We start from the raw sequence: 23,524 nt of genomic DNA on the forward strand, positions 1-23,524 counted from the left end.
AGCACACTGAGTTTCATGAGCATTAGAAGGCTTAGGAAGCTTGTAAATCTTTTTAAAATGCTATTGACCCAGTAAGTGGGAAATATCAATTAGCATGTCTAATGTGCTTCTAAATAGAAGATAAAGTGCCTTAGAATTAGTGAGATATGAGCGAAAATGTATGGTTTTAACTATAATAAAAGTGAAGGAGTTATTTACTTAAATCACAGCAGTTACTGACAAGAGCAAATTAAGGGAAGAATGGTTAGTTTTGTTTCTGTTCTGAGGAGGGGCTTGTGGTGGTGGCAGGAGTGTGAGGCAGCTGATTACATTGTATCCCCAGTCAGGAAGCAGAGAGAGAGAGAGATTAACACTGGTGCAGATTGCTCCGTCCTGCAAGCCCATTGGTTGGTTCTGCCCACTCCCTCTGACCATGAATCTTGCTACCTCAGGGAACCTGAAGTAGATAATCCCTCTCAGTCACGCTCAAGGTCAGCCTTTCAGGTGACTGTAGACTCTGCCATGTTGGCAATCCTTGTTAATGATCACACATAACAACATGATGACACTTGTGTTATTTCTCATAAAACATTGGTGTCAGTCTGGACATAACTTCATTGAGGTCAGGATGGTAGACACGGGGTGACTTTTTATTCATTTGTCCCCCCTCCTCCCCACTTTGACACTGAAAGAAGCTTCAGGAAGCTGGTTAGTTTCAACACAGCAAATAGAAGAGGATATGTGGCAAGATGAAAAGGCATCCGAAAGAGTATGTTCCCTGGGCATTAAGAACACCACTTTCCTCTGATAATGTGGTTGGTTGGTTGCCTGTCTATCCAGGCCCGGTTCTCTACACACTTGACAATAGTGACTTCAGCAGAGGGGTCAAGCGGAGGGTGGATTAGGATCAGCTGGTTCTGGTGGACAGTTACACTTGACGCTCACTCCATTTCCACGTGTTTAGAATTTTTAAAAAGATAGGTGATGTAACTTTTCGTGAGCAGGTAGATAGTGATGAGTCTGCTGCGATTACGCTGTTCACCTGGGGTTTGAGGGAAGAGAGTGGTTCCTTTTTGCTTTAGCTCATACAGCAGCATCCAAGCTTAGACCAGATTTAACCCTGGTCTCTGCTATTCAGCAGTATAAAGAGAATTCACTTACAGGTTTCTGCCTGACTGAAAAGCAGAACTTTCCAGTAAGAATAAAACATGTTCCACAGAGATAATTTTACTTTTCTGGTAGTTACATTAACAATAGAAATAAAAACAAATAAACTTATTTTAGTTGCCTATTAACATTTTATAAGATCCAATATATTTCATTTGAAGCATACTTTAAATTGATTTCTCTTCCTGGTAGCCCAGTTTTTGGTGTATTTTAGGTATATTCCATCTTACTCAGATTATTCTGCTTTTAAGTGCTGAAAGCCAAACATGACTAGGGCCCCCATCTTGGTAACATATTATAAATTAAACATTCCAAGTTTGGGGATATTCTTGATTGTTCCAGCTGTTCAGACTTGTTCCTGAGCTGGTCCAATTGACCGGTGTCATAATTGTGTATATGGGGCTTTGGTAGAAGGTGTGGGTCCATTCTAGATCAAGGCTTTGAAACTGAATAGTGAGCCTTAGAAACTGCTTCTCTAGTGGGTGTGCACACTACACCTTTGATACCTGTGAAGACTGATTCTGGAAGTAATAGAACCAGATTGTGTTCTGAGTTCCCTGGTAATTCTCACACAGCTGGACCAGAGACCACACTGGGTAGTAGCAGCCTGGGCTGATGTCATTTTGGGTAACCTCTTGCTGTTTGTTATTTTGTGTTATACATTGTCTTGCTAAAACTACTAAGAACACGTTCTCCATATATGCTGAAACGGAGCTGTGGGTCTCCATAGAGTCTGATGTATTTGGTTTTCTAAACTCAGCTTTAGAACTTCGCATTTGTTACTGGTGTGTCTGTCGAGATTCAGTCCATCAAGGGTGAGAGGCCACTGTGTGTCTTCTTCAATTGATGTATTCAGAACTGGCTCCTTCTTCCAAATGATCTCTCTATTAACTGATGCATTGAACAGCATGTGGTTGGTATTTTATGCCAAATATCAGTCAATATCTTTTGAACTGACAATGAATAGAAGATATCTGTCTTGGGAGAATTTGGGCGGTAATTAATAAATAGATTATATCACCATCTTTACGGAGAAATTCAACCCCTGCCCATGTGGAATCCTGAAAACCTGTTTGGTGATATTTAGAAATACATTGTCTTTCGTGCTTAAATATTTACTACCGAGTCTTAATGGATTGAGGAGAAGGGAGAAGCCCTTCCCTGCTGGGGAAAGGTGATATATGGAAAGGGATATGGTTAGGACACTGTTTGGGCAGCTGGTCACCGTAAGGTTTTCTCGTGATGAAAGGTGCCAAGTCAACAGGATTTCAGAACCCGAATTTACATCCTGGGCCCCTCAAGTCCAGTCTCAAGTTTTATAGATCAGCAGATGTAGTCATGAAGCGGTTACAACAGCAGTTTTCAAACAACCTTTGTCACCTTGGCTCACACATTTGTAATAACATGCATATACATATAAGAAGAATATGAACAAATATATAAATATAATATAATATTGTCCTTTGAATGTTTTACCTTAATGCCTGACAGTGTGCGTACGTGTGTGTGTGTGTGTGTGTGTGTGTGTGTGTGTGTGATCAGACACTATTTTTATTGATTTAGTCAACCTATGGCCTAAATCTAGGAATCTATATTAAAAATGTAGATAAAACCTTTACCTATAACGACTAATAGGGGTATGATTTTTTAAAATCTGAAATTAACTAGCTGCCGATCAGGAAGAGCCTTGTGTGCCCAGAGGCTGTGCTTGTAATGTAACAGTCATGAGTGAAAAGGTGACCAAAGCTGACCAGGAAGGAGGATGACGTGTTCACACAGGAGTTACTCTACTTTTCTATTCTTTATTGTTTAATGGGAAGAGTCCAGGTGACCTTTTATCATTGTGAGAGCCGGGTAATCTGCACAGTGGGCGACTCGGGCCCAGAACAGAAGGAATGTCACCAGCTGTGTGGACTTACAGACTAATAGCGTCCTCTTGACATTGTATAGTGCTTCAGATACAATGTACTGGGCTTATGCTTGTGGAAGTTAACATCAATTTGTTGGAGACATCTCTGTGAAGGTCTATGAGGGACTATTTTGATTAGATTGAGATGAAAAGATCCACCTTCAGAGCGGGGCTGGGATTCTGGACTATATAAAATATATGGCATTCAGTATGGCAAACAGTAGTTTGAAAACTACTGTTGTAACCACTTCATGTCTGCATTTGAGGGGCTGAGCCTTCAGATTCAGTTTTCTCTGCTTCCTAAATGTGAATTCAATGTGACCAGCTGCCTCGCTCCCCCTGCTGCTGTGTGATAGGCTATACCTTGTAACTCTGAACCAAAACAAACCTGTTCTTTCTTAAGTTGCTTGTGTCCGTTTGTTGCAACAATGAGACAAGTAACTACGAGGTGTTATTGTAGTGCTAATAAGGAATACAGTCCTGATAACATGAAAATGTGTTTTAAAGTTTGTTTGTGGCTGCTTGGTATAAGAGGTATATACAGTGAAAAGTAGTTCCTGAAGTAATTCCTTGGACTTTCAGATATTAGATAATTTCTGTTTTAAAATTAAAGTCATTATTCACCAACCTTCATTCCTAATAAGCCTAAGGCCATCCCCTGTGCCTGCTTACTCTCACTGGCCGTTTGTTACAGAGCGCTAATTCTGGAAACACTTCCCCTCATATAGCAAGGTGCCTTGGGTTTATGTAGTCATGATTCCTGTTAATAATATTTTTATTAATTCTTTGAGAGTGCTATGTAATATATTTTGATTATATTTAACCTCCCTTTCCCTAAATCCTCCCAAATCCACCCCAACCAACCCCCGTGTCTCCTCCCCCAAAGTTTGCTGCCAAAATATTCATGACTGTGCAGCTGCATTGCAGCATGGATGCCCCGCAGCGTGGGTGCCCTGCAGCATGGGTGCTCTGCAGCATGGGTGCTGTGCAGTATGGGTGCCCTGAAGCATGGGCAATTCTTATGGAAGTTTTTTGTGTGCTCAGATTTCAGCATTTGAATCCCAAGTTTTAAAGTTAAGTTGAGATCACAAAGCGTTTGCCCAGTAAATGCTAATTTATTTCTAAAACGAAAATCCTATAGAGGATTTATTATTCAGATTGCTGTACTCTATTATTGATTCAGATGTAAAATATAGATAAAAAGTGTTTATCCACTAATCTTAGAAAAATTTAAGAACATCATTATTTTTATAGTGTGTTATGAAAGGATTCTTACTATCCTGTAACAGTTAATACTATAGACGAGGCATTATTTAAGATTATTAACTTAAGAATCTTTTGAGATATTCTATATCAGTCCAACTTGTTTTTAAGAAATGTGTGCATCCTGTGTGTTTGGATGTGTGCATGCATGTATGTGTATGAATTTATGTGTTTGTACATATCCTTCTTATATGTAGTTCTAATGTAAATAGAAGTCTTGAACTAAGTTATCGAAGAGTAACTATCTATATTCAAATTCTGCTTCGTGGTGGTTTAAAACTATCAATTAATTTAAGATGTTTTCTTATATGGCTAAAGGCTGGGTTTTGTTACTTATTTTTAATCAATGTGGGACAGACTCCTCTCTGTCCCAGTTGCTGAGAAAGGTTTCAAGAGCTCTACCATCCTCATAGATACTCAGGGTGTCTGTTCCTCCCTTTTTCCTCCTTTCCTACCTTCCCCTCTTTCTCCTTTCCTTTTTGCCCCCCACCCCCATTTGGAGGTTTGAGACTACCTCCAAGACATATGACTTTCCTTAAGTCAGGGAAGGATTGAAAGCAGCTATCAGATCCTGTGTTGCAACCCCAGCTGCTCCAGTGTTTTCATCTGTGCACCAGGCCTGGGACCTACTTCTCGAACCTAACGCCTTTGCTTTGTCTGCAGATCCTAAATGAACTCCACTTATCCAGACCCATGTAACCATATCTGTGTGGTGCCACCAACTCTGAATCATTTGTTACTCCAGAAAAGTCTGGTTTTGTAGGATTCTCACCATCACCTGGGTTTTATCATGCACAGATCAAGAAACAGTTCATGGGTGTGATGTTGCCCAGGCCTTACCCTATCCTTCCCCAGCTCTCGAGACCAAATTGACCATTAGAAGAAATATTACTCCCGTATTTGATCAGACACAATATGAAATGCAGAGGATAGGTGACTATGAAATGTTCAGCAGGTAGTGGGGTTTGGACTACATATGTTATGTCTGCTCCACCACAGTGCAGAGAACCTTGTAGAAGAGGGGATGGAAATACTGAAAGATCTAGAGGTTGTCAGCAATTGCTGCTAAGCAAAATTCTGTGGGCACAACAAGGCCATTGTATACATGAAATCTTAGTGGATGGGATTGCCTCCACAAGACCTACACGGTCAATTAAGACTCAGTATGGATGGAGCAGGGACTTACAAAGTCCACTTCTAGCTAAGAAACTATTGGCAGTTGATGGCTCCTGAGGGAAGTAAGGGTCAATTTTCTTCAGATTTGACCACAGTAAGTTGCTTATGTACCAGTGGATGGCCCTTCCCATGGTCCTGGCAGCACTAATGTATCTCAGTGAATTAGAAAAAAAAATGAAGACATGAATCTGAGAGGGAGATATGGTGGGCCTTCTTAGAGGAATCAGAGTAGAGAGTGAATAGTGGATATGGTCAAAATACTTTGTATACTTTAAATTCTCTCAAATTAAAAGCATATTTTAGAAGTCACATGTATGAATGTATATACATGTATATATATATACATCCATATATATGTACATACATTATATGTACCTATCTGCCTATCATCTATTATTTATCTGACATACATAAGTATAACATATATGACTAAATTCAATAATATGTTGTTTTGATCACCTTAATATTTAATAATAGATGATTTTACTACTGCTTCCTTTCTTACTTTAATTTCAAGTAGGATTAGTTTGCTATTGTATTTACTTGATTCTGAGAAAATTTGACTGCAAGATTCACCATTCCAGTCTACATTACAAGCAGTGATGTGAAGGGAGGGTTGTGATGTGAAGACGTGAATTTTTAGATATAACTAATATCAAATACAATCACATATGAAAACATTCTCTCTTAGGTAGATTCAGTATATACTTAAAGTTTAATATTTCATATGTAGCAAAGAGCATTTGAAAAAAAAAAAGATGGACTTCAGGGTGGCCATGGGTTGAGTGAACCCTTCATCCGAAAGCATTGGATGTAAGGAAGCTATTGGAATTGCTCTCTCTGGCAGCTGAGACGTGTTACCTCTAATCCCAGTGGTGCCTTCTGTATATAAATACATATCCAGTCCTTACCCCGAGTGCTTCTAAATCATGGACAGTCTGGACTTGTCATTTCACTAAATTGCCAGGTGACTCAGATATCCACCAAGGTGTCAGAACCAGTATTCTAGTGCATATAACATCTGTCAGAGAAACGGTGCACTTCAGTTTTTTAAAGGTAGGTAGTGGAATCGAAACATGTAGATTTAGGAATGGAGGAAATTTTCACAAAACATAGAGGTCAGCCTAGGGACTGTAGTTTAGTGCAGGTAGGAGAAGTATGTTATCAGGAAACTGATAATCACAGCTGTTCTTTTGAAATCCTGCAAAGGGCAAATCCTTTAGGAAGGGAGCTTGGGGATACAACCGAGAGGATATGCAAGGGATGTTGGGTGTTTTTAAAGATTAGCTATACACAGACTTGATAGTCCCAGCACAGCAGGAGGCTTAAGTCCTGAAGTCTGTGCTTGGACCTACATGGTCAGGCTGCAGGACGGAAGCATCGTGAGCTTACCATAGAGGAGTCGCTGCTGCACTGAGGAAGTGAAGAACTGGGAATATAAAGGAGATCAGGACTCCGCACGCGCCTGCTTGTTCTCAGAACTGAATTATTCTCGAAAGATGAACGAAGGTTCCAGTCTCCACCCACCTGTGGACACAGAAATAAAAGCAGAACAACACAAGCGGAAAAAATGAAAAAAAGAAAATAAACTCAAACTCTGTCTTAGTTAGGGTTTTACTGCTGTGAACAGACACCATGACCAAGGCAACTCTTATAAAGGACAGCATTTAATTCGGGCTGGCTTACAGGTTGAGAGGGTCAGTCATCGTCAGCAAGGTGGGAGCAAGGCAGAATCCAGGCAGGCATGGTGCAGGAGGAGCTGAGAGTTACATCTCAACATCTGGGCAGGGTGGAGATGCCCATCGTGGATGGATGGATGGTAGATGTTCAGGATGGTTCAGTCCTGCTATTCTAGCTACAAGTCTTCCTTCCTAGTTCTGCCTTCACATACTAATCAGTGGCGGTTCTGTGTCCATCTGTGTTTATGATTCACAAAGCACTTCTGCTTACATTATCCTATCAATGTTTGAATAATCCTTTCCTATTGGATAAGATGAATTTTATGTCAATAGCTTGCCATACTATATAAGTAACAGTGTGTAGAAACAGGCAATAAACCTATCCACTGCTCTGCGCTTAGCATGTTTGTTTCGTTTCTGGCAGTCATAATCATGACCAGAGGGTAATGAGGTCGTACATTCATACACTTCCTATTAGTCAACCTGGGGCACTTCGACTATCACCCACCTTAAAAGCTTACTTCATTGTGGTCTCAGGTATTTTAATTCGAGTTCTTTGCTCTTCCTTTTCCTTACTGGTTTCCCCTGCGATGTTGAGACCAGTTATCTAGTACACATAGAATAATGGTTTTAAGCTGGAAGAGAGTTCGCAGAAGCCTGAAGTTTGCCAGTTTTCTTTATTGCCAAGTCCTGCTAAGAAAATTGGCACCCTGCGAATAAAGGTGGCTTAACTAGATGCAAACTGACAAAAGAAGTTAAGAAGTGGGGCGATGCTGGTTTCCTGCCTATTCTGAGACATTCTTCTTCCCTTTGCTATGCAGGTCATTAGGCTCTGTGCCAACTCTTCTTGTAGCCCCTCACCACCTTCCCCATGTGCCTGGAGCTGTGGGCCTCTGAACATGACCTGTTTATGGAAATTGACATTTTACAATTGGAAGAATTTCTTCCTGTTGCCCTGAAGAGGTGTGTGTGTGTGTGTGTGTGTGTGTGTGTGTGTGTTGGTTAGGGTAACCTTACATACACACCCATACACACACATCATGTAAGTTGTCAGTTACCTGTGTTTTCTTTCATCCATGTCTACAGCCCTCATGGCTATACTTGGTAAAACCAAACATGGCACAACAATGAAATGCATTGTCTCAAACAAATCTATTCCAGGACTTTTAAAAAAATATTTATTTATTTATTTATTTAATATCTTGATCACAGCTTCCCCTCCCTCCTCTCCCCAAAGTCCCTCTCACCTCCCTCCCCCCATATATCTCAGGACTTTAAAGAAAGTTATTTATTAGATGATTTTAAAGTAAGGGGATTTAAAAGAACATCAACAAAGATGATACAGCATATCTCTATTTTTAGGTGCAGAGACTTTCTTTTTGGGGCTTCCCTTCTTTGTTGGAATTTTAATTTATGTGATTTTCTTTTTCTCAATGGGCATAAAAGTTCAGGTGTATCCTTTCTCGTTTTCAATTTGTGTCTCTTCAGCAATGCTCTCTCATTTCTCAGAAAGAGGGGAGTGTGGTTTCACCGAGTCAATTGGTGGCATCTGTACCTGGTAGGAGGCAGAAAGCCTTTGTGTTTTCTCTGTCACCACTGCTCATTCTGATGAACTAAGTGCTTTCTATCAATACAGGAACCATGCCTCTGTATTTCTAAGGTTTCACAAGAAAACCCAACCCCCCACCTTCCAAAGTTATTTTCTGTGAGACTTTTCTGGAAGCTGGGATTAACTTAGTGCCAATCTACTCTTTACCTTGTCCTAAGTTTCCTACAAAGTTGGAGTTTAAGTTTGTCATTCTGTTCTTGATATGATCCAGATCATTTTGTTTGTTGACCTGACGAAGGATGACACCTCCAAACTTTTGAAAGTTAAATATCACACTTCCGATGGATTCCTGGATCGAACAGAAATGTCTACAAAAAATAAGAAATGTTTAGTCAAATAGAAGTTAAAATGAATCACACCAAAGTGTTGTGGGCACAAAAATGACAATGGGAAAGAAACTTCTAGCACCACGTGTTATAAATATAAAATGCAAAAGAAGACATATCCAGATTCAGGTAAAGAACTTAGAGAAAGAGGAGGTAGAACAACTAAAATGAAAATATAATGGAAATAATGTTGAAAAGCAATGGGTGGACTCAGAACTATTAGTGTAAATGATAAACTGGATGTGTCTTTAGGATTGTGAAACACGTGAAAAAAAGACTCGAAGCCAGAGAGGTGTGCTTTGTCTCGCCCGCCTCTAGGGTTCAGTCCAGTGCTGTTTGACTGCTGCAGACAGAATATCATGATGAAGAGTGTCTGGTGGAACACCTTTGCAGAGGAAACATGAGAAGAGACGGATATCTGTATGCCCTCTGCAAAGCCCTACTTCTTAAAAGTTCCTCTCCCCTAATTGTGCCACAGGCTAAAAGCCATCCTTCATTATGGGGATTTGTGGGGCACATTTGAAGTCCAAGGTGGGATAGGAATGACCATTATGATTAAGATTTCTAACACAAGAAGTCAGAAATTACCATTACTTGAAAACAAATGAGAAATGTTACTCTGATTATGTAGGTAATAAAATAAGAGCTACCATGGACAGCGCTCTGCTACTTGATCGGGAAAATGAGACTGATGAAATAGAACAAATCCCTAAGACTTTCAAACTCCCAACACAAAGGTGTACTTCAATAGATGGTCCAGATACTCCTGCAGCTGATACTAACATTGAACCCATTCTTTAAAACTTCCTACTTGAGATTGTTCCAATGAGGATTTATGAAACATATCTAAAGTTGAAAAAGCAGCAATTTATATAATATCTTCTTTTGTGTGGAAAATAGAAATGAGAAGGAACATACCAACTAATTCATGAAGCCACATTATGCTAATACCAACTCAGACAAACGTAACATAGAAAAACTTCAGGTCAGAAGCTCATTAGGATAGGTGTAGGTAAATTCCAAAAATTGCCTAATCAAATCCATAATGTGTGAAAGGAATAATTTGTCATGACCTTCTTGTCTCTATCACATGTTACAAAGTTGGGTCACAATTAAAAACTAATTACTGTAATGCATATATTATATGTCTTATGAGAGAAACTCACATAATTTTATCATTTGATGCAATAAATAACATTTTCAAAAAACAATACCTGATCTTGATTTTAAAATAAGAATAGGAGAAATTATAATTTGAAGAAAAGCCATAGGCAAAAAACCTACAGCTGTTTCATGTAGCAAATGACAACAGACATATAACTGCACATTTTCCCCTAGGACTGAAACAAAGTAAATGCATTTACTCTCAATGTCGGTAGCATGGAGTTTGCTGAGTGTATAGCCTATGCAGTAATGACACAAAATTCATCTAAACATTTTACAGAGGAAAAAAAACCAGGCTCTCACAGAGGAGAGAACAGTTCAAGTAGTTTACGAGGAGCTTGAGAGTAGATGCAGGCTCAACATATACAAATTCACGATGTTTAAGTGCACCATCAAGGAGCAATTGTAAACATTTTAAAAAAAAAAAAAAACCCTAACTCATTAGTTTTCCTAATAGAAATGTGTGGATGTAATTCTGAGCAAACCACCTACATGCTGAAAAACTCACAAAGCATCTATGAAAGAATTTGGGAATATTTGCAATAGAGGGACTAACAGACCCCGCTTGCGTGCTGTGAGATTGAAAGTTTGTGCTGTCAATCCATCTACAGGGTCTACTGCATTTCTTACCACAATTCTTTGCAGAAGCCTTTGTGGATGCCGATACAAAACCTCTTCATTATATGGAAAAAACCCATAGCTATCCTTTTGTTAAAGTAAGTTAAGTTTGAAGAATCAGCGTAGCTAATGCTAAGCTTTTTAACCACATACAGTAATCAAGACACATTAGTATTGGAAGGAAATAGATCACCGAAACAGAATACAGACTCTAGTAATAGCTGTGGGTGAAAGGATCTGTTTGATTTCCATGAACTTGCTGCCACACTAAGTGTAATAACATGTTTTTGATCAGCATGTTTATGAGAATAAAAGAAAATTCCTGTATTTAAATTTGACAAAATTAAATAAAAGGGTTTCATACCTATAAGCATAAATCTATAGATTTTGTAGAAAATACAGGAGAGAAATTATTCATACCTAAAGGAAAGGTTGCTGATAAATGGCCTCTAGCAAAGTTATTCTTTCCCATGTGTGGTGTGTTGATGGAGTAAAAAAGAAAAGTTACAGATCACCGAGCAGTGTTTGCTCATCTCCTGCATAGAAAGGGACTTGTATCCTCTGCATGAAGAACTGACTAAGCTCATGGGTAAGAAACAATACAGTTAAATGATGTCTAAAATTTACTCTAGTGATGCGTGCCTCTATCTGAAGTGCTTCGGAGGCTGAGTCAGGAGGACTGTGAGTTTAAGGCCAGCCTGGGTCAAAAAGTAATGTTCTGTCTCAAGATTTAACAGTTATGATGATGATGATGACGATGATGACAATGGTGATGATGAGGACACTGATGACAAGTGAACGAATCAGAATAGCATGTCACCAAAAATGATAGTCTGTGGTGTTGTATGTTCTTCCCTTCAAATTGAAGTGTTCCCTCTTGGAGAGAGAAAGGGGATTCATAGGACTCACCAAGCTAAGGAAGGTTCCAAGGCTTTGGAAAGCTCAGATGCTTACAAGATTGACAAGGATCCTTTCCAAGATTATAAAAAGCAGTAGACAACTGCTAAAAAGAGCATCCCCAATAGAGCTGCCCCTGCCCACGAATGCTCTAGGGATGTAGCTTTTGTGACTTACCACTCATACATGTTTGCACTTTCCAGTGCTATACCGCCCTTGGCTCACCATGCCCCTGTGAGGAATCCCAATGAGACCAGAGGGTCACCAAGCTAGACTTGGGTGGAATTGGGTCTGTTAATTGTGCCCTAACCAGCATAAATTGATGTTTTAAACTTCTCCTCATGAAAAGTCACATCACATGACAAATAATTCAGAATGAATATCAAACACAAAAAGATGCTGAAGGTAACTTGACCGTTAAGGAAATGAAAATGAAAACCGAAATGAATTTCAATTTAGACATCTCATAGACTGGTTCAGATAAGCAACAATAATTACCATGAGCTGCAGAGACTAAGGACATCCAGGAGCCTGGCAGGTTCCCGGTAAGAATACAAAATATCTTAGCTGCCTGGAAACATAGTTTTATATTTTACAATGTTTAAATATTTAAATACATGAGAACACATGATGTTCTTTATGATGCAACCTGGTGAGGGTCAGGGAAACCCTAAGCACAGGTGCTGAGCTGTATAAGAAAGGTATCTAAGCAAGTCAGGGGAAACATGGCTTCCATGGTAGGTTCCTGCCTTGGCTTTTCTCTGGGACAGACTACAAACTGTAAGCCAAAATAAACCCTTCTCTTTCTATGGTAGTCACCTTAAGCCTCCACAAACATGGGAACCCTATCTGACTTTCATCTCCATGATTTCTCTTTTCCGGAGTTTAGTGTATGTAGAATTATACTGCTTAGCTTTTTTTATGGTGGGTTCCTGTCACTCAGCATAATGCACTGGAAATTGCAACACACAGCTTACTGTAGTGTACACCAGTAAGGCGTTAAAAACATCTGATTGATATTCAGTATGTGAGTATATCACACTTACTTATGCACTTACTAGGAAATGGGCTTTTGTATTGTTTCTGGTGTATAGCCATTACGAATAGATTTGTAATAAATATTTCCTTACAGATAACAAATGTTTTTTTTTTTTTCTCAGCTGCATGCTAGAAATGGGGTACTGTTTATCGGTGTGTGTAGTACTGGGAATTGAACTGAGGATGCTGTAAAGGCCAAACAGCTGCTGAACCATGGAGCTCTATCTCATCCAAATTTTAATTGAGTTTGGTTTGTTTGTTTTTGTTTGTTTTGAGGCAGGGCTTCACTAATTTGCTTACACTGTCCTTAACCTCACCTTGTAGGTTAGGCAAACAATGGGATCCTCCTGACCTGGTTTCCCAATCCTGGCTTGGATTCATATTTCTAGGTGTATTTAGTATTTACTAGTGTATTATATCCCTCCAAATCTCTGTACATAACAGTGTATCATGTTCCTCCAAATCTCTATATATGACATTGTATCATACCCCTCTAAAATTCTATATATGACAGTGTATCATACTCCTCTAAATCTCTATATATGACACTGTATCATACCCTTCCAAATCTCTATATATGACAGTGTATCATACTCCTCTAAATCTCTATATATGACAGTGTATCATACCCCTCCAAATCTCTAGACATGCTTCTGTTTTTACCAGCAATGCCAATGGATTTTAACTTCTCCGAATCTTCAAAGGCATGTTGTAGTTCCTTTATACTTGCATCTCATTCATTCTAGTTCATGGGTTGTGGTATTTCATTGGGGTCCCTCACGCCATCTCTAATGGACACAACACCGTGCCTGTAATTTAAACCACTGAAATTCTGCTTTGACTGACCATATTTTCTTTTATTCCTGATTTGCATTATTTAAATTGTGTTATAGGTGGTTTTTATGTAGTAATATGACAATTTAGTTGTGGGTTTTTTCCATGTGAATTATATCTATTAATTTATGCATCTGTCCTTTTTTTCTGCTAGAAAGAACTCTTGAATTCCATAATGGAAGCAGTGAATTTTTTTCCTTTTCTTCCTTCATTTCTATTTCGTTTATTTTATATTCAAATCTGAATTTTGCTCCAGTATATAGGGAACATTCTTATGTCTATTATTATTATTATTATTATTATTATTATTGATGATGATGATGATGGTGAAGAAACTAGAGAGTGAACCCAGTGTCTTTGCATGCTAGGTAATGAACTATTAGCTGTTCCTGTGCCTTCTTGATGCATTGATCATCTGAAATTAATCTCTGTACTTATTACTTTGGAAGCTATCCTGTTTGGCAGAATGTCTACCACTCTAAAGGTCCTTTGCCCAGTCTTGGATGATACACAAGGCCTGGTTTATAATTACTATCTCACATAATATCATTGTATACCTGTCTTCAGACACACTGGCCACAATGCACGCTCGAGGTGTTGATGTTTCTCCTTATGATATATAGCTGACTGAGAGCTTCTGCTCCCCAGAAGAAGTCAAGGTTCCAAAAACCCTGCGTTCTGCAGAATACACACCATTCCTCACAGCAACAAGAGAGCCAGAGAGGAACTTCTCGGTTTGGAGCCCTGTGATTTGAGGGTCACAGGAAACCTTTGCTCCTGCTGTTGTGTTGTCTTCCCTGCTTTGGATTAATTGGAGTTCCTTTCAAAGTGTTGCTTGATCACTACCATTGATATATTATTAGTTATGCATCTTCCTTTTATCATTGTTAGCTGGTTGCTATATGGTACTGTATGTGTTTGTAACTTAGTCGCTTCACGTTTTATGGCATAACTTATTCTATATTTCAGGGAACTAGAAATAACATACTTTTAATCATTGTATTTTATTAATATAATTTCATTAATTATACACTCTGTGCCATGCTTTTCATACACATTCCTCCTGTGTACCAAGCCCCCCATTTTTAGTAAATTGTTATCAATTGTTCTTTAAATGATTAAAACACTTGGATATTGGAATATTTGTGTAATGATTTTTTATTAAGAATATTTTTCCTGTGTTTATACTGAGTCTTCCATTGTATATCTCACCGGTCACATGAACTTTCCATACATACCACCCATAACTCTCTCATGGAGTTAATTCTGGAAGGACTGCTGAGCGCTTTGTTACTAATGTGATACCTAATGACCTAGAAGACTTTCAACACTGCAATGAATAATGGCTTTCGTACACACTTTCTGACATGAAAGCATTGTTCTACCTTAAGAAATATTCATCCGATAAAAAGGAGTGTACCAGTAACTTTGGTAACAAAAACATGCTATATGCAAGCTGAGCATATGATTTTTAAAAATAACTTTTATTTTAATTTTTATTCATTTATTTTTTATTTATTCATTTTACATCCCATTCACTGCCCTCCTTCTGGTCACCCCTTCCCAGAATCCTTCCCTCTGTGTCCCCTCCCCTTCTCCTCTGAGTGGGTAGGGACCTCTGGGTACCCCTAGTACCACCCTGGCATATCAAGTCTCTGTGAGGCTAGGCATATCCTCTCCCACTGAGGCAGCCCAGTGAGAAGAATATACCCCAGACAGGCAACAGCTTTTGGCATTGCCCTTGCTTCAGTTGTTTGAGACTCAGATGAAGATCAAGTTTCATGTCTGCTACATATGTGCAGGAGGCCTAGGTCCAGCTCGTGTATGCTCTTTGGTTGATGGTTCAGTCTCTGAGATCCCAAAGGGTCCAGGTTAGTGGATTCTGTTGGTCTTCCTGTGGAGTTCTATCCCCTTGTGGTCTGCAATCCTCTCAATTCTTCCATAAGAGTTCCCAAGCTCCATTCACTGGCTGTGGGTGTCTGCATCTCTTTGAGTCAGTTGCTGAGTGTAGCTACTAACAGGACAACCATGCTAGACTCTTATCTGCAAACATAACAGAGTATCATTAATAGTATCAGGGATTGGTGCTTACCCATGGGGTGGGTCTCAAGTTGGGCTTGTTATTGGTTGGCCATTCCCTCAGTCTCTGATCTATCCCCAGGGCCTACATTTCTTGTAGACAGTAAAAATTTGCAGTCAAAAGTTTGTGGGTGGGTTAGTGGTCTCTCGGTCCACCGGGATTCCTACCTGGCTACAGGAGGAGGCCTCTTCAGGTTCCATATCCACAATGCTGTGAGTCACAGCTAAGGTCACCCCCATTGAGTCTTGGGTGCCTCCATTTTCCCAAGTCTCAGAAGATGGAAAGATCTCGCATGCTCATGCATAAGTAGGATTAACATATGATCATTTTATAATAACTCATATTTCTTTATTTAATTCAGCAATGAAATTCAATGATTATAATTTGACTGTGTGTGTGTGTGTGTGTGTGTTTGCTGTAGCTGTAACACTTTCAGGATCAGACTTTAAAAAAAAAATCAAACCAAAAAACAGTATCTGGGGACAGATTCAAGTCAAGGAAACTCCAGATTGACTGTAAGACTTTTTAAACTGAAAATGGATTCTTCTCTCATGCAAACACAATTTCCCCTTCCTCCTCTCCTCCCAACCCCTCCTCCCCTTTCCCCCAGATCAATCCCTCCTCCATTTCCCTTCAGAGAAGATCAGGCTTCCAATAAGACTATAACACTTTTTGTGACACACTCACAGATCAGACTTCAAATCATAATAATTTAAAAATGTTTATATCTGTTAATGGGTTCCTACATCATTCTTTCCATTAGATGTTTGTGGGATATTAAATGTCAGTTTGAAATATTTACTCTGTGAAGTTGTAGCCCACATTTAATCCAATAGTCTCAAACATTACATTCATTTAAAATGTTGAATTGTTGATGAAAGTATTAAAGTTATAAATATAATATGGATTCAAGAAAATTCTAATATAAATTGTCAATAGCAAGAGTAATGAGTCACCTTAACATAGCAGCTGACTTAAGAGAAATCTATTGTTAACAATATCCTAGTGGCCTTTAATAACTTTCTAGGGGCTGGAGAGGTGACTCCTTGGTTAAATATGCCTACTGCTCTTGCAGAGGACATGACTTCAATTCCCATTACTCAAGTCAGGTGGGTCACAAATGATTTTATTTCTACCTTCATGGGGATCAGATGCCCTCTTCTGGCCTCCCCCAGTGATTGCATTCATATGCACATACTCCCTCACAGACACACATGCATGTGCATACTTGAAAATAAATCTTTGAGAAAATGTTTTGTGGTGCTGACTCGGGGGCATGGCTTAGGGTAGGTTCTCACTTTCATGTTCTCTTAATGTCAGGATCAGGATCTGTAATTCCATCTGATTCCCTGACTGCTAAAGGATCTACTTCTATAATCCCTCAGTAGGTTTTAGAAACAAAACAGTTTGTTGGGCTGAGATCTTCTTACCTTCATTCGCCATTGGTTAGAGATTTCCCTCAGTTCATTGCTATGTTTTTCTCCTCCAGGATAGCAGCTTGCCTTGTCAAAGTAGGGGTGCTAACAAGGACCAAATAGAGTCTATTGTCAATACAATCCTTTCATTAGAGAGAGGGTCCTCAGAGGGAAACTGTCACAAGAAGTGATGAATGCCAGGCTGTGGAGTGATTGGAGACCAACTCAATGGCTTATGCTACATTAAACATCATAAAATATTTCCTACCATACTGGGAGTACCTGTCTATTTATTTACAATACTTGATACTCTTCACATTAGAATTAAATTGCCTGGAAAAATTTCAACTCATATACTATTTAACAGTGTTTTTTAATATGTCACTAAAATTTCATCTTAGCCAAAGATACTATTATTCATCCACAATATAACGTCTAGGGCAAGGGATGTGGTCCAATTGATAGAATGCTTGCCTGGCATGTATGAAATCCTAGGTCTGATCCTTCCTATCATATAAATGGAATGTCATGGCCCACACTTGTAATCCTAGTACTTGGTAGGCAGCAACAGGAGAATCAGAAGGCCAACGTTATCTCCAGCATCATAGCAATTCAAAGCCAGGCCAGAACAACAACAACAGCAGCAGTAGCAGCAGCAGCAGCAGGAAGTAGGGAAAGAGGGAGCCAGAGAAGGAGGAAGAGGTAGAGGAGGAAGAAGTAGAAGAGGAGGAAGAGGAGGAAGGAGGAGGAAGAGGAAGAAGAGGGAAGAGGAAGGAGGAGGAGGAAGAGGAGAAGGAGAAGGAAAGAGGAGGAGGAGGGGGAAGAGGAAGAAAAGGGAATAAGAAGGAGGGGGAGGAAGAGGAGGAGAAGAAGGAGAAGGAAAGAGGAGGAGGAGGAGGAGGGGGAAGAGGAAGAAGAGGGAATAAGAAGGAGGAGGAGGAGGAGGAGGAGAAGAAGAAGAAGAAGAAGAAGAAGAAGAAGAAGAAGAAGAAGAAGAAGAAGAAGAAGAAGAAGAAGAAGAAGACGAAGACGACGATGACCCACAAAATGTGGTGTAAGACATAGACCAGGTTGTGTGTAATTACAGCAGCTCAGAGGCTGAGGTAAGAGCATCCCAAGTTCAAGTTCCCCTTAAGTACACAGGAGCCCTGCTGGTAATGTACATGCATACATGTTCACATATGTGTGTATAATGATCAAGTTATTATGATAATACAATAGACACAATGTAGGTATATGTAATTCAGACTTCTGACCAACCACTTTTTTCTCTATTTTATCAAGATTCTGTTTTGTTTTGTTTTTATGATGGAGCTAATGCTGAATGTATTCTTCGCTTCTTTAGGGACAGTTATGCTCCTGAAATAGATTGTTAAGACATAGTTCCAGAATGTGCATAGCTGAATTAGATGGTTAAAATAATGTAGTGATGTGTTAAACTTGAATGGCTTTAGATTTTCTCAATTAAGTAGAAATGTCGACATTTCTAACTGACAGGACAATGTGAACTGAAGTCTCTGATGCTGACACAGGTCATTGACATTGACACTTTGCTTACATGTGATTCCTAAGTGTTGTGTAATGGAGATATGGTAATTCACATGTAGAAATTCAAACAGTTAAGACAGTGAATAACTTCCCATACAAATTACCCAAAGTAATAACTACCAAGTGGTTCACACGTAGAGGATATGAAATTAAGGCTTGGGTAAAATTTACATTAAAATTTTTATCAGTGATTTTTTAAAAAAAGAAACTTTTTTAGAATTTTATTGTAGAAAGTTTAACATTGCAGAATATTGAATTTTCTAGAGAGCAGGTGCACACCTTTGTTCTATGAGTGGTAAGCCACTGAGTTAACTCTTCTACATTTGATTCGTTCTGTCCTCTGCTCTCACACCAATCTCTTGTTGGTGCTTGCTGCCTGTACCCATACTGGACATTAACTATTTTAGCTTCCATACCAACTCATGTTCTGGCATAAGGATTTTAATACTGAGTCTTTACAGGATATCTTACAGGTAACAGCCAGCGTGATACCAAGGGGATGGTGTTTTGGTAATGGGTTATAATGTTTGGACAGCAATGTTCTCACTAAGAATGTTACAGATATAAGATTCATTTTATGATGTATAGTAGACATTTTCAGACACTGCCACAGACATCAGCAGTTTTACCATCAGTGTCTCATTCTGAATTGTCTCTTTAAATGACTCTTTAAGCCTTCCTTCGTGTTCAGAATAATTTTCCTTCCTGAAATAATACTGACCCTGTGAGGTTATGATAGAAGACCCCAATAGAATGAGCCTGGCATTGCTTTGCTTCATAGGATACCTTTTGAAGCCCACATTCTATAAATCCTCAAGTTTGAGAGAATTTGTTACAAAGTTGTATATATTTTATAGGCCAAAGTGAAAAAAAAAACTGATTTGTAGGTAACTCCTCTTACTGGATGAAAAATCTTTAGTTACAGTCTTGGCCATGGGAATTTCATTTAATCCTGTCTCTGAACACACGAACTAACTTAACACAGAATTAAATATGATACATGAGCACACACTGAAGAGAAGAAAGTAGTATACTATGGATAATGTTTTGGAAATAAAGCATTTTCTTTTAGGTAATGTTCATGAACTTGCTCCCCACTACCATTTTCTTCCCAAGCTCTATCTTTTGGGGCACAGTGCAGTGGGAGATGTGCAATTGCACTAAGTAAGGGTCAAGGCACCGTGACTTTGTAGCTCAGATTGACTTTCTTAAGCATGATGAAATCATAAATGCCATGGGGGTATATAGCCATAAAAGGATGTCCCTAATTCCTTATCATCTATGTGCCAAATCAGTAATAAATACTGTCAGATTACGCTATATCACATATTAGATTTGAGTCTAAGCAAACAAGGAGAGGACTCAGGTTTGTCTCTGTATTTTGTGGTGAGAGGGGGTGGATTGCTGTTGGGGATGGAGCAATATCTGGAAAGCAAACTGAATTATGCATCACCATAGCTATGCTTCTGACCCGAAGGATGGAGCTGTGAGGACAGGGGAAAGCCAGTAACTGGGGGCACTGAATTCACCCAACTGAGACAAAGTCAACTAAGTAGGTTGCATACCACTGTTAGATAGACACCATTGAAAGTGTAGGACTGTTTTTATCCATTCTGTGCTCTGCTGAGGTTCCCTTAGTAACAAATCAAAGGTAGGAGCAGGCATCTACTGAGATGTTTCCTGGAGTGTATCAAGATGGCTGCCAGGGCCCTGGTGAAGGGGACAGGATTAAAGAGACAGAAGTGCTTTCTTTGTCTTGGCTTTATCCAGAGTCTTTGACCATGACAACAGTTGCTTCAGCAGCCACACAGGGAAGTGACCTACTCTGAGCTCACCAGGCAAAGGATTGAACAATCACCAGCTACCCAGGCTAATGCTGACAGCAGTACTGGGGGTTAGTTTGCTCTTAAAACCCTCTGGGTATCCTCATTCTCCAGCAGATCATTGAAAAGACCAAGATGGGGAAGCAGACTTGCTGTTGCCTGTGACCTACTGACCTACTGAGCGGAGCACAGGTAATTGCACCAACCTTATTCCCAGTTTTTCTCAGTATTGGAGAAAATGTTCCTTACAGTTGTGCCATGGATTTTGGTTTTTGTTGTTGTTTTGTTTTTCCATTATGAGGTTTAAAGTGGGGCTGGAGAGATGGTGCCACAGGGAAGGGCACATGCTGCTCTTCCAGGAAGGCTGGGTTTGGTTTCCAGCGCTCACATCAGGTCACCACAGACCACCTGTAAGGACAGCCTCAGATGGTCTCCTGTGCTCTTTTGGCCTCTGCAGGCAATTACATGCCTATGTGCATATGTGCACATGCACATACACACATACTCACCATTTAAAATAAATCTTTAAAGGAAAAAAATAGATTTAAAAAGACTTTTCCATTTCTTTTAAATTCCATGCCCTTTTATTCTTCTGTATTTCCAAGACTTGATATCATGCAACTACTTAAATATTTACTGGATTATCACTGTGCAGATATGTTTATATAGGGACTTCCTAGACTAACTCACAGAGCCTGTGTATAAGGAACAACCAACGAAAGAGCAAAGCAAGGCAAACAAAGGCCATGTGTACCACATGGGAGAACGTTCCTGGGCTCTGGAGACAGTTCTAGCCTTTTTCTGACTCCCCTTCCCCTTCCCATCTTTTCACGCCCCTCCCACTCCCATCATGACCACAGCCCTCTGCCTTTAGGGGAACTGGGCTCTGACTAAACACCCTGTGCTTCCTGTTGTTTTAATTTCATTGTGTTTGTAACTCAGATGTAGGGGTTAACTCTAGATGACAGATGGATTTTTCTGTCCGTGGGTGTGTATTCTGCACTCTCTTGTCTGGGTGCATTGTTTTATTCTGCTGAACATGTGTGTTTCAATATTTCTTTGCTACTTCATTGTAACAGGGTGTGAAGGTTAACAGTTCAGATTTGTCATATTTAATTCCTCTGTTTCTCAGCTGTGTGTTCTGAACATTAATGAATTTATGAAATTCTTACATTCGTGCTACAAACCTTTCCAATCATACTGATAATCACTATAGATGCTGTCCATCTTCTCTCTATTCTTCTCTTTCTTAACTACTGCTACTTAATTCCCATGTTATAAACTGTAAGGATATATTAAGCAACCACACTCATCTTCCAAGTTATTGACACATCTATTCTCTGAAAGGAAATATAATGAAGGCTTAGTGTTGTATTGAGGAGAAATGATACACACCACTTCCCTGTAACCCATATCTTCCCTTAATCAAAACTTGAAACTCCCTAGAAATATTTTTCTTATTGGAGTTGTAATTTTGTTCATAGGTTCCAATTCTGCTTTTGGATTGTACCCAAGAATTGATCTTTTTTAATTTTATTTTACAATCTTGCTTCCCTTCAGGGCAAAGAGTCTGCTTCCACTGATGCTTGACATGAATTCAGAACCCTAACTGAGCTGTGTGCTTGCATCCAGCAAGCAAATGGACTCAGCTCCACTGGCTCCTATAGACCTGCCTCTGTCCACCTCTTTCAGCAGAATTGTGGAATCCCTGACTGTGTATCCCATCTGCAAATACAGAGCACAGAACCTCTATTTTAGATGATGGAATCAGTCAGATATTAATAAGCTTATGATGTTCAAGAATTGTTTGATTTAGAGCTTTTATGATGTAAATCAAAGTGGCATTCCAGGTCTTCATTTTCTTTCTCAACCCAGGCTTCACCTAAGCAATTTTTTTTTCTGTCCCTTTAACTCTCTGTGTGTCTCTCTGTCTCTCTTTCCTTCTCCGGCTCCTCTCTCCCCCTTCCTCCCTCCCTCCTTTTCTTCATCTCCTTCCCTTTTCTTCATCTCCTTCCCTTTTATTCTTCTTCTTTTTTTTTCTGGCTTAAGAGGAGGAGCGAGCATAATACAGCAGCAACCCTTCCATTGTGACAAGCATCCCAGAGGGGTCACCTTTTTGTATTTTGTGAAGTTTTGCATAGACTCTGATCCATAGACTTTGCAGCTTAGCTGGGAGCTGGATTCTGCAATAGAATACTGCCTTCAGCCCCACCCATCATAGAGCTCACTGTTTATCTCACAATCTCCATTGGTGGCCTGAAGATTCATGGCAGGGCCTTGTTTTTCTCCCCTTCTGACAAAAGAAAAACAGTTCAAATTTCCCAGTAGCAATGGCATCAAGGTTGTCTCAGATGTGCTCCTGAAAATGAGCACCTGCTTTGGACATTTGCTGAACTGTCCATGCAACAGAAGAGCTCAGTCCTTCATCCTGGTTTACTAACGAATTGGTGGCCCAGGCTCTTTAACTTAAAATCATACTTGATTTGTCCAGAGCTATTGCTAACTACCATTGCTTTCCACTTACAGGGTGATACAGTTTAATAGAGCAGACAGAAAAAAAAATAGAAGCCTGGTTCACTTACTTTTTATTTTGTAGCAAGAAGAATAACTGTTCTATAATTAGGTATCTCTAAGATAAATTTCTTAATAATGGTCAATTAGTTAAAATAGAATTTGCGAGATGGTATCTTTTTTATAAGCATCTGCTTATGAGATGACGAAAGTAGCCTTAGTGGCGGTACTTATCTTCCCAGTTCATAATGCAGAGCAAGTTACAAAATATCAGTAAAAGTTCTGCACTAAGATTCATTTTAATTAACATTTAATGCATGTGTTATTTGTTGCCACAGAAAATGACATTTCTCCATGGGTTCGAATTAATTTGAAAACTATTTTCCACTTTGTTTCCACCCACGGCTTTTTTTCATGTAATCTCTACATCTGGATATATGTTACTTTTCCAGGCATATTATTTTTATTACATTTTTACTTACTCTGCT

At 39.4% G+C, this 23,524-nt stretch overlaps 1 protein-coding gene across 3 annotated transcripts in view; it reads left to right on the plus strand.

Moving 5' to 3' along the window:
• Ctnnd2 (catenin delta 2) overlaps positions 1-23,524 on the plus strand; it is a 793,031-nt gene that overhangs the window by 53,634 nt on the left and 715,873 nt on the right. Inside the window, exon 1 of one of the 3 annotated variants that reach the window (XM_029469855.1) lies at positions 20,668-20,717. The exons of the other annotated variants lie outside the window; for them this stretch is intronic. The gene's annotated coding sequence lies outside the window, so the exon portion shown is untranslated. Of the gene's footprint in view, positions 1-20,667; positions 20,718-23,524 lie in introns of those variants that run through there. 3 annotated transcript variants of the gene reach the window in all.

The sequence above is a fragment of the Mus caroli genome, chromosome 15 (assembly GCF_900094665.2).
Source record: "Mus caroli chromosome 15, CAROLI_EIJ_v1.1, whole genome shotgun sequence".
In the NCBI taxonomy this organism is placed as follows: Eukaryota; Metazoa; Chordata; class Mammalia; order Rodentia; family Muridae; genus Mus; species Mus caroli.